This window comes from Dermochelys coriacea, chromosome 15 (assembly GCF_009764565.3).
Source record: "Dermochelys coriacea isolate rDerCor1 chromosome 15, rDerCor1.pri.v4, whole genome shotgun sequence".
In the NCBI taxonomy this organism is placed as follows: domain Eukaryota; kingdom Metazoa; phylum Chordata; order Testudines; family Dermochelyidae; genus Dermochelys; species Dermochelys coriacea.
The window spans coordinates 23,970,940-23,983,011 of NC_050082.1; the positions used below are offsets into that span (position 1 = coordinate 23,970,940).

Sequence of the window (12,072 nt, forward strand, 5' to 3'; positions counted from 1 at the left end):
GCAGATTTCAACCAACTCGGAGAAATAGTGGGCAGGGTTCTATGGAAAGACCAATTAGGAAGAAAAAGAGTCAAAGAGGGCTGGCAGTTCCCAAAAGATGTAATGCTAGAGGCTCAACATCAAGCTATTCCGACGCAGAGGAAAGAGAAGAAGAGCCACAGCAGACCAGCGTGGTTGCACAAGGAACTTTTTAGCTATCTAAAAATGAAAAGGGATCCATTCAGGAAATGGAAGGAGGGGCATGTCCCCAAGGAAGTATAATGGGAATAGTGTGAACATGTAGGGACACAGTCAGGAAAGCCAAGACAAAGAACAAGTTTCAGCTGGCAAGAAATGTTAGAGACAACAAGAAGGGGTTCTACAAATAGGTTGGACAAAAAAATAAAGATCAGGGATGGTATGCATCCTCTGCTCAGTGGAGAAGGTGAGCTGGTAACAGGATGATAGGAAGGCAGAGCTGCTCAACACCTACTTCGCTTCAGTCTTCGCACACAAAATAATGTGACCAGATGACTAGTGAAGTTATCATAGACAATAAAAAGGGGGAGGGATGCAGATCAAGATAAGTAAAGAACATGTCAGAGATCTTCTGACTAATCTGGATGCTATTCACCTCAGGGTGCTGAAGGAATTAGCTAAAGAAATCTCAGAACCAATGGCAATAATATTTGCAAACTCAGGGATGACAGGAGAGGTCCTGGAAGCCTGAAGCAGGGCTAAGGTAGGGCCCATCTTTAAAGCGGGGGGGGAGAGAAGAAGCTGGGGAACTACAGACCAGTCCACCTGACCTCGATACCTCGGAAACTACTAGAGCAATGTCTAAAACATTAAATGTGCAAGTACCTGGAGGATGGAGGGTGATCGTGAGCAGCCAGCATGGATTGATTTCCTCCTTTGACAGGATAACTGGTTTAGTGGTTAGGGGGAATGCTGTGGACATAATATACCTGGACTTCAACAAGGCTTTTGATGTATAGTGCCACCTGACATTCTAATAAGTAGCTGGAGAAATGCAGGCTCAGTGGAACTGCATTAAGTGGATACATAACTGGTTAAACAACCAGAAACAAAGAGTAACTATTAATGGAATGTCAGATTGGAGGGAGGTCTCAAGTGGGGTTCCACAGGGATCTGTTCTGGGTTCGGTGTTTAACATCTTTATTAATTACCTGGATGTCGGAATACAGAGCATACTGATCAAATTTTCAGATGACCCAAAGCTGTGGGGGAGGGTTGTCAACCCTCTGGAGGGTAGTGCTAAAATTCAAAGGGATCTTGATAAATTGGAGAACTGGGCTATAGATGACAAAATGAAATTCAACAAAGATGAATGTAAAGTGCTACACTTAGAGAAGAAAAACCAAACGCGCAAATACAGAATGGAGGATAACTGGCTTGGCAGCAGCGTGGCTGAGAAGGATCTGGGAGTTGTGGTGGATCACAGCCTCAATATGAGTTAGCAATGTGATGCTGTTGCAAAAAAAGCAAATGCAATTTGGAGTTTCATTAACAGGGGCACAGCAGGCAAATCATGGGAGGTGATTGTACCACTTCACTCGGTTCTGGTTAGGCCTTAGCTGGAGAACCGTGTCCAATTTTGGTCACTGATGTAGAGAAACTGGAAGGGATCCAGAGGCGAGCAACCAAGATGATCAAAGGGATGGAATGCAAGCCACATGAGCAAAGGCTGAAGGAAATGGGTATGTTTAGTTTGGAAAAGAGGAGATTAAGGGGAGATATGATGGGGTCTTCAAATACTTGAAAGGCTGCCTTAATAAGATGGAGAAAAATTATTCTCGCTTGCCACAGAGGGCAGGACAAGAGGCAATGGGTTCAAACTACAGCATAACAGATATAGATTAAATTTCAGGAAAAACTTCCTAACAGTAAGAACAATAGGACAATGGAACAGACTGCCTAGGGAAGTCATGGATGCTCCTTCACTGGAGGCTTGCAAAAGGAGGCTGGACAGCCATCTGTCTTGGATGGTTTAGACACAACAAATGCTACATCTTGGCGGGGGGGGTTAGACCAGATAACTCTTGTGGTCCCTCTAATCCTGTAGTTCTAGGAGTCTGAGGTTTTTTACCTTTTTCAAAAACACAAATTTCTAATATATAATTTCATTATCACTCTAAAACTTTTTTTAAAAATTAGATCAAATATTGCTATACACGTTACTAACCAGAAGTGTACACCGGGTTTAATTGACATTTACATGCAGGCACTATTACAAATACACACACGTGTGGGGGTGGGGGGGCTATAAGCTCTTCAGGACTTCCATGACTCAGTCTCATTCAATGACTTACTCAGCTTCAGATTCACTTCATGGTATGAGGGAAACTGTTGCTTCAGTCTTGTGTACGTGGAGAATCTGACTGGCTTCGCTCTAGCAGAATAACTGTTACGCTATTCCAGCCTAACTTCCCCATATAGGCACTCTGTTTTGGAATAAAAATGATTTCATTCCATTACACATTACTTCACGGAGCCTAGTTATTGTGGAATAAAGTCACTTTTATTCCAGAATCGAGTGCCTGGCCAGAGGAGTATACCTGAGAAGCCACAAAATGGTAGTAACTCTGCGGTAGCTGTGCCGGTCGGTTTCCCCATGCCGACAAGCCCTAAGTGAAAGCCTTCCTCCAACAGCAGGAAGGCAGGTGGTGCAGCACAACCGGGGGCAGTGTCAGGATGCGGTGGATTGTCAGGCTATATAAAGTCACTGGTTGACTCAGACAGCAAGAGGGAGCCTGTGATGTTTCTCCTCATGCCTCCTCCAAAGTGGATCAATCAGGCTGTTGGGCTCGGGGTCAATTTCATAGATCAGCTGCTAACTAAGCCAACTGCCATGGCCAGGATGATTCAGAGGTAAATGAAGTCATCTGGCTAAGTGCTAAACCCCCCAGGCTGAGTCCCTGGGCAGGCCAACAGGATATGCTGTCATGGCTCTCCTGCTTGGTGTTGCAGTCAGCACTCAGATATTCCAGAGTGAAAGAGCCGCTTCCTCGAAAGCATCAGCTAATGAACATTCTGTGTCCTCTCCACTGATGGCAAAACAAACTGCCCATCCTTACTGCGCAGGAGACACAGCTGTATTTTCCCCTATGCTGTGACATTTGAACCGGCATGTTGTAGTGATTAAAGCAGGGAGCCGGGAGCCAGAAGTCCTGTTCCAAGTGACCGCGAGTGACTCACTGTATGACCTTGGCCCTTGGGCAGCTTGAATAGTTCTTGCCAGTCCTGAGAAACATTTTCCCATGCCCACCCTCCCCTGCCCTCTGCCAAAAAAGCAACTGTATTATTTGTACAGACTGCTGTCCCGCACCCAAAAGAAACCCATTTCTTGTCCCCCGCGGTCATTGCAGTGATGTGAAGGAACAACACAAACTCCGACTTTATAAACACGCCATTTGTTTTACGTAAACACTGTGTCAGACTGTTAAACTGCTGAGCTATTAAATATCTGCAGCAGAAACATGGCATGTTGGGCAAACTGTTCTTGCGTTGTGTGTGGGTTGGGCATATGTAAGGCATGTTGGGAGTTCATGTTCCTCGTCCGTTTCACTTGCTTGTCCCATGAGTGCACTTTCATGGCTCAAGATTACTTAAGATGCAGAAGAGTAAGGTCCTCATGTAAATCAGTGTAGCCATAGATGTCAGCAGGAGCTCTGTTTTACACCGGACAAGGATCTGGCCCTAAGAACAACAACATGAAGAATATATAGTGGGATCTTCAAAAGCACCTAGGTACCTCGTTTCCATTGAAATCATGGGATTGGGTGTCTAAATGTCTTTACAAATCTGGCCCATAAGTCTTAAATTTACCTTTCCTCAGTTACCCAGATCCATTTTTTCCCCCTAAACCTTTCATTGTTATAAAGGAAGAAGTTGGCAATAAAATAATATCAGAGCCTTGGGTCCATCCTGTAAGCAGTACTCACGCGGTCCCTCATCAGCAAAGCGTGGAAGTGGGACACGTTGCCTTTAGTGGGACTTTAGCATGTGCTTAAAGTTGAATGAGCGCCTGAGTGCTGTATCCAGACCACAAGTAATGCCTCACCACTAACGGAACTACTTACGTGGGTGACTGACTTGTGTGAGGGAGGGTTGCAGGACTGAGTTGGTGTGTTAGGGGCTGGGAGGACCTCCCTAACCAGTTTAATATCACCAGCTTGGGTTTGGTTTGACGATTCCCAGTCTCGTGCGGTGTGCAGGAACTCTCTCACGAGGAAGTGAGGATGCTCAGGATCGAGTCCCAGGCCCTGCCCGCTTTCCATAAAGGCAGCTGATCCTCTCTCACGGTAACAGGTCGCGACAGGCAGGCCGAATTCCTTGTCAGAGCCACAACCTTCCGAATTTTTAACTGAACATTTTTTGTCAAAGTTACTCCTCATGGAGAGCAACATGCTTCGGTTCCAGGCAGAGGGCCAGATGGGGCCATTTCGTTTTTAAGCCAAAATCCCCACTGGGAATTTAACTTGGAAACTGATGGCACAGGATGACTCAAAGCTTTGAAAAGCCACCGCTCCTGATAGGAAAACGCAGCTAGTTCTAGAAAAGCTGCCTCCCCTGCAATTTCTTCAACTCAGCATGGGCTCATCCGTATATTGAGGCAAATTGCAAGGGTTCCCCCCACCCCAGGGAAAACCTCGTGATTTAGCAAATATCCCATTTTTATGGATCGTCAAAACTCCGAAATACAACACCCCAGTGAAAAATAATCTCACCATTTATACGCAAAGATCCAGAAATCGGATTCAAAGGTTCGAACTGGCCCTGGAGACTGATCTACTCTGTGACCCCCTAGAGATGGTCCCTGCAGGTCAGGATGGAGGTGTGCCCTGGGACTGTGGGGGGGAAAGGCCTGCACTGTTGCCGACCTGCTCTGTTGGTGAGCTAAGGCTCAGCACGCAGGGTTGGAAATCTGGCATTTTTCGGGTGCACTCTATTGACTTCAAAGAATCATGCAGGGAGGAAGGATAGTTGGTGCTGAAGTTTGGGCGCTGGCTGGGGACCTGCAGACCAGGGTTCAATTTCCTGCTTTGCCACAGACGACATGTGAGGGAGTCACTGCGCCTCCGTGTCTGTGAAATGGGGATAATAGCACTTCCCTACCTCATAGGGGTAAAGCTTTTACGGGCCTTAGATATTCCAGTGATGCGGGGGGGTGTGGGTTCAGTTGGTAGGTGGTAATATCTGAAACGTGGAGATATACTCTGTTGTTCAAACAGGCTTTAGAAATGAGGCGGGAGTGGGTATGAAATGGACAGTGCATGCCACGAGGGATCTGTTTGAAGGATAACATTCAAAATCCAAAAAGAAAAGGAGTACTTGTGGCACCTTAGAGACTAACAAATTTATTAGAGCATAAGCTTTCGTGAGCTACAGCTCACTAGCTCACGAAAGCTTATGCTCAAATAAATTTGTTAGTCTCTAAGGTGCCACAAGTACTCCTTTTCTTTTTGCGAATACAGACTAACACGGCTGCTACTCTGAAACCATTCAAAATCCAATATTACTTTACATCAAGCCCTTACAGGAATCCTGAATGTGCTACTTGGCTTTTAGTGCATCCGCTCTGGTTTCCTGCCACTCTGGGCTCATGCTGCTCCCAAAGTCCTTCGAGCATGCGCATGGACATGTTGTTCACCCCCCTCCCTGCGCGGTTCTTCCCCCCCCCCCCCGCCACTGCCATTGTTGTGCTGCAGTTTCTCCTCTATTTCAATAACCCATCTGAGGTTTTCCAAACAAAACAAAAAGAATGCCCTAAACGCGTTCCCATTCACCCAGCCACATCGTTTGACAAATAAGAACGATATGGCCATATTTGGGAGAAAACTCAAGTCAGAATGGGCCACTGTGGAAGGGTTAGTATGTGTTCCAGGGGGCGCAGGCTCTATTTACTGCCTGGCAAGGAGCTGGCAGGGCAGAAGCAGCAGGAGGACGTTGAGGAGTCTGGTGAGGGATCTGGGGGCTGGTCTACACTGGAGACTTACATCGACGTAGCTACGTCTCTTGGGGCATCGTGCTACTATAGGCAGGACAGGGAAGCCTGGAGAACCCACAGTTCTTCATCCTTTGAAAGTGTCGCTGCAAAGGGGTATTGAATCACATGCTAAAGAACAAGGTGGGTGAGGTCATATCTTGGATCAACTTCTGTTGGTGGAAGGTACAAGTTTTCGAGCCACACAGAGCTTGTCTTCAGGCCTGGGGAAGGGAGCAGTGTCTGAGCTACATACGAGTTGGGATAGATTTTTAGGCAGAAGGGGTAGCAGGTGGGAGGCGATCTCTTGAAATGAATTGGGCAATTGGGGGTTAGATTGTTAAACATAAAGGGTTTGAAGTGGGCAATTAAGGGTAGCAGGCAGTGTAGTGTGTTGCAGGTTGTTTTAATAAGCTACAAAACCACTGTCCCTGTGAAGTCCATGGCTTTTGGTGTCTGGCAGAATTATGAATTTTAAGTTCCCAGGCTTGCTGTTTGAAGGTGTGCAGGTTTCCCCGGAGGACAAGTATTGAAAGAGCCCTTCTGCTTAACAATCTGTCCCAACTTATAGTTACGACAGACACTCTGTGCTGCCTTCCCCGCACCTGAAGCAGAGCTCTGTGTAGCTCGAAAGCTTGTACCGTCCACCCACAGAAGTTGGTCCAATAAAAGATGTGACCTCACCCACCTAGTCTCTCTCATATCCTGGGGCTACAACAACACTACCAGCATGCTGAAGAACATCCAGCCAAGACAGTCGGGCACTTTGGTGTGGCTTCGTTACATATGTGGTGGAAAACCTCTTAAAAGTGAAATGAAACACAGGCTCCGGGTTCCTCCAGGGCCTGGAGGTGATTAACCCCCCTGCTCTGCCCTGTTCCCACCCAAACCCTTCCCCCTCCCCCACCCCATCCCACCTCTTCCTGCCCCCTTCCCCCAAACCTCCACCTCTGCCCCGTATCTTCTTGCCCCCACTCCGCCCCCATCCCACCCCACCTCTTCCCACCCAGTTCTGCCCCTTCCCCCGAGCATGCCCCATTCCCACTCCTCCCTCTCCCTCCCAGCACCTCCTGCACGCCGTGGAACAGCTGATGGGTAGCGGACGGGTGGTGCTGGGAGGGAGGGGGAGGAGTTCATCAGTGGGGCCGCCAGCAGGGGGAAAGTGGGGGAAGCTGGCTGCTAGTGGGTGCTAAGCACCCCACTAATTTTTTTCTGTGGGTGCTTCAGCCCTGGAGCATCCACGGCATCAGCGCCTATGAAATTAAAAGCTCTTTCTTTCCCTGTTCACACGTGAGTTCAGGCTCCAGTATTTCTCCTGCAGCAGTCGATTGTGTTCTCTAAGGGTGCAAACCTGTACCCATGCGCGTAAGTCCTGTTGACTATAAAATCCAACAGGAAGTTTTGGATTTTAGCATTGTGAGTATCTTCCCTTTTGCAGGGGAGATGCAGAACACCAGGCTCCGGTCTTTGCCAGGTACCTAAAGGAGAAAGTTGTTTCTGAGGTGTGTTGTTTTTGACAGATTTGGGGTTGTAAACAGCTCTGGAACAAGGGAAATATTCCAGCATTTCGTGTCACTGTTCGTTGCTTTCCAAAGCAGGCCTTGATGGAAATCCTAGAGAGGGATTTTCTGCAAAAACATCGATGCTTTGTTTGTGCTAGGCATGTCTGCACTGTGGGTGAACACAGGACTTCTGCCCCCAGTGTTGTCAATCTGGCATCTTTCACTAGGGATCCATTTACAAAATTCCTAGAGGGGAGTGGTACAGGCAGCTCGTGAGGCTGCAGGCAGTGATAAATAGCACAGTATAAGACACTTAATGGGTGAGAAGGCAAACCACAGAAGAGGAGAAAAATCCATTTCCTGACTGGGTCAGTGAGTGTGGGCTGTCCTCCATCCCCATGTACAAATATGGTCATCCCTATCCTTCTTCTCATCTCTTGGGACTCCTCTTGCACAGGCAATCAATTCACTTAAAAAAAAAAATATCAGCAGCAACCCAAAACAGAAACCAACCCTCTTATGGAAATGCCTGGTAGAACTTGAGGGATCAAACTGACAAGGTTCTATAGAAATCACTCTAAAACCCTTCAAGGAGTCTTCTGGCACCTTATAGACTAACAGACGTATTGGAACATAAGCTTTTGTGGGTGAATACTCACTTTGTCGGATGCATGTCATGGATATAAACCCTTATAGATTCTACTATTATTGTTTGTATTGTGGGAACACCAAGGGACCTTGGTCAGAGACCAGGGACACATTGTGCTATGTGCAGTACAAAGACATATAGGAAAGACCATCTCAGTCCGGCGGAGCTTGTAATGTACATATAAGACAAGAGTCCACAGATGGATACAACAGGTGGATAGGGAGCACAGGGTAACAGTGAGACAAAACTGATCAACCGAGAATCATCTCCTTTCTGAAGAGTTTGTTGCGGATTTTTTTAACCACCCTGTAGCAAGATTTTCTATCAAATTCTATAGGACTGTTCAAAGTACCCATAGGGAAGTGGTTCTACTCTGAGTGCCGTAGGCCTTTTCCATATCTTGTGAAGATTAGTCACCATACAGAAATGCAGGTCCCTACAGTTCCATTGCACACTAGCAAAGGATCACATTCCATGGTTTATTCTTCTTTGCTAGGACTTCTCGGCAGAATTAGGCCAGTTCTTGACTCTGCATATTTTTTATGCACTTGTTTTCCTTATAGAATCGACAACCCAGCTCTTTGATTTCATTCTGCTTCCACAGTTGCTCTCTCAGATGGAGGCTCAGGACAGCAGTCATCAAAGTCAAGCACCCGACAGCTATTCCTCATTCTCTGCATGTTGTTTCGGCGATAGCATGCTTTGATTTGAGGTGTTTCTCTGTGAACGAAGGGTGCCAAGTATGGTAATGAGATGCGAGGCTTGGGGATTGGGACATTCCAGACAATTACAATGAAGACTTTGGGGCCTGGGTGATGCATATATACTTTAAAAACAATAATAAAAACCCCAGCCATCCACCCTGAACTCTATATCCATCCTGTCTGCAAGGGCCGCCTGTGGGTTGTGGTCTGACTGATGCTATTTGCAGCGGCTGCCTGGCATCAAGCCACTGTCGTAAGTGTCTCTGCCCCGTCTCTGCTGTAATGTCGACTGACACAATCCAAGGACGCTTTGGGGGAGACGTTGTGGGGTGGTGGCAGTGTTTGCTAGTGGCTAGAAGAGGGGATTGACAGAGGTTCTCAGATCTGTAGTAGTAGGTTCACCTTCTCTCCATGCACACAAGTTACTCCTCTCACGTTAACTGCAAGAGACAATATGTGGTTGTCCCATTAAATGTACAAGATTCACAGGCTGTTTGGTTGTGGAGCAGGCTGCGCCAAGCCACTGGCTGGGGAGTGAACAATGCCTCATATGCGGCAGATCCAGGTGGGGACAGGAAGGAGGTGCACAGCTGAAGTAGCAGAGTTGGACAGCACTGGAGCGAGTGCAGGAAGCAACGGGACTTGCTGCACCATTTCATAGGTGTAGCCAGAGCTCTCCTGGCAGTCCTCATCAATGCAGGAGGAGAGGGAAGACTCCTACAAGCTGGCAACTCCAGTGCCTTCAGCCATGTTATGGGCCTGATCCCCCAAAGGGACCACCTGTGCAAAGTACCCACTGAAGTCAGTAGCTGTTATCTGGATTGGCTGCCTCCTGTGTGAGTGCACTGGGGGGATGGGGCTCTCTGTACCCAAGCAGGGCCATACATAATGTGGCCCATAGAGTGGGTTCCTTAATAAGGCTGGTGCTGTCCCCCCACACAGACACTTCAAGCTCATGTAGAAAAGACAACCACAGGCCTCCTGGTGCTTCCGTGCCAAGGTCCCTTTAACCCTTTGCCTTAAGCTGGTCTCTGAACTTTTTAAAAAATTTGTCACTCTGATCACATGCGATGGCCTCAGAGCTAGTCTGTTGGCCAACCAAATGCAAATGGGAAACAGAATCAGAGCCAATCTTCTGAAGTCACCCAAAGGAAAATCCAGTCTCTGGCGCTGTGTGTGGGAGATAACGCTCCCCAAATAGAGCTGTAAAAAGAAGGGGAAAAAAGTGCACTGGGTTGTCAGAGGGTTCGTATGAGCTTTGGAACACTTTTTGAAGTCGCTGTCAGAACAAATTTCATAGAATATCAGGGTTGGAAGGGACCTCAGGAGGTCATCTAGCCCAACCCCCTGCTCAAAGCAGGACCAATCCCCAACTAAATCATCCCAGCCAGGGCTTTGTCAAGCCTGACCTTAAAAACCTCTAAGGAAGGAGATTCCACCACCTCGCTAGGTAACCATTCCAGTGCTTCACCACCCTCCTAGTGAAAAAGTTTTTCCTCATATCCAACCTAAACCTCCCCCACTGCAACTTGAGACCATTGCTCCTTGTTCTATCAGCTGGTACCACTGCGAACAGTCTCGATCCATCCTCTTTGGAACCCCCTTTCCGGTAGTTGAAAGCAGCTATCAAAGAGAAATCATTCTTCTCATCTGCAGACTAAATAATCCCAGTTCCCTCAGCCTCTCCTCATAAGTCATGTGCTCCAGCCCCCTAATCATTTGTGTTGTCCTCCGCTGGACTCTTTCCAATTTTTCCACATCCTTCTTGTAGTGTGGGGCCCAAAACTGGACATAGTACTCCGCATGAGGCCTTACCAATGCTGAATAGAGTGGAATGATCATGTCCCTCGATCTGCTGGCAAAGCTCCTACTTGTCCAGCCCAAAATACGGTTAGCCGTCTTGGCAACAAGGGCACACTGTTGACTCTCGTCCAGCTTCTCATCCACCGTAACCCCTAGGTCCTTTTCTGCAGAACTGCTGACTAGCCACTCGGTCCCTAGTCTGTAGCAGTGCATGGAATTCTTCCGTCCTAAGTGCAGGACTCTGCACTTGTCCTTGTTGAACCTCATCAGATTTCTTTTGGCCCAAGCCTCTAATTTGTCTAGGGCCCTCAGTATCCTATCCCTACTCTCCAGCGTATCTACCACTCCTCCCAGTTTAGTGTCATCTGCAAACTTGCTGAGGGTGCAATCCACACCATCCTCCAGATCATTAATGAAGATATTGAACAAAACCAGCCCCAACACTGACCCTTGGGGCACTCTGCTTGATACCAATTTGGATGGAAGGCGATATTGTCTCAGGGAGGAAGGAGGTTTCACAAGTGTCAGAGCATTGCCATGGAGAGCACAGAACAAAGCCAAGGTGGTGATTGTAAAAGCCATCTTTCTAATACTAGAAAAATATCCTAGAACTGTGCTGCTCGAGGTGTCGTGGGATGAGTTGGAGAGGTGATGAAATCAGCTCGCTTGGCTCACGGCTTCTCTTCAGGGCATGCTTTGCTCATTACATTGTGAGAGCTGTTGTGGGGAGGTGCAATATCTAGAGATGGGGGGGCGGGGGCAGGCCTGTTCGCTGCAGGATGCATTCAAGCTCCAGGTCCTAGGATCTGTTGAGTGTTACCTGGGACACAGAGAGGTGCAGGGGTTTAGCTTAATTGTGCTGTCTCACGTCCTGCAGGCTTGGAGAACCACGGGAGGAGGAGAAAGGGGACTGATTAGAGGTGCCACTGGAGCTATGGGTGGGGATTAGAGCTGGGTGGTGGTGATGTGGGGGGTTGTTTTGAGGAATGGAAGGAAGAGAGAGTTTCTTACAGATATTTGTGAGTTCTCTTCCCCACCGTGGTTTTTCTAATGGATGGAAGTGGGGGAGCTGTGCGTTCTGAGCAGTGCTGGGAGTCACAGTGTAGTGATTAGTGTGCAAACTCATTAGTACTGTATATTGAGAGCCAAGAAAGAAGGTGGAAGTAGCACAGTGAACCCGAGGGGGAAGTGTCTCTGAGGGTCCGTGCTTAGCCTGCTCGTGGCATTGGTGGGCAAATGTGTGCGTGCATAGGTGCATTCACTTTGCCTCTCAACTGATTGTAAAGCACGTGCCTCGTTCCAGACCTAAATGTACCTTTTATCCCTCACAAACCTGCTGGGACCTCATGCTGCAAATTCCTGTCCTCGGAAATGCTGACTTATGCTGGGTGCAGGTCAGCAAAGCGAGCCCTGGAATCGGGGGCTCTT

The 12,072-nt window shown here is 47.8% G+C and overlaps 1 protein-coding gene across 37 annotated transcripts in view; it reads left to right on the forward strand.

The window, feature by feature from the left end:
* Positions 1–12,072, forward strand: part of NCOR2 (nuclear receptor corepressor 2) — a 419,584-nt gene that overhangs the window by 283,516 nt on the left and 123,996 nt on the right. The gene's annotated exons all lie outside the window — the stretch shown is intronic.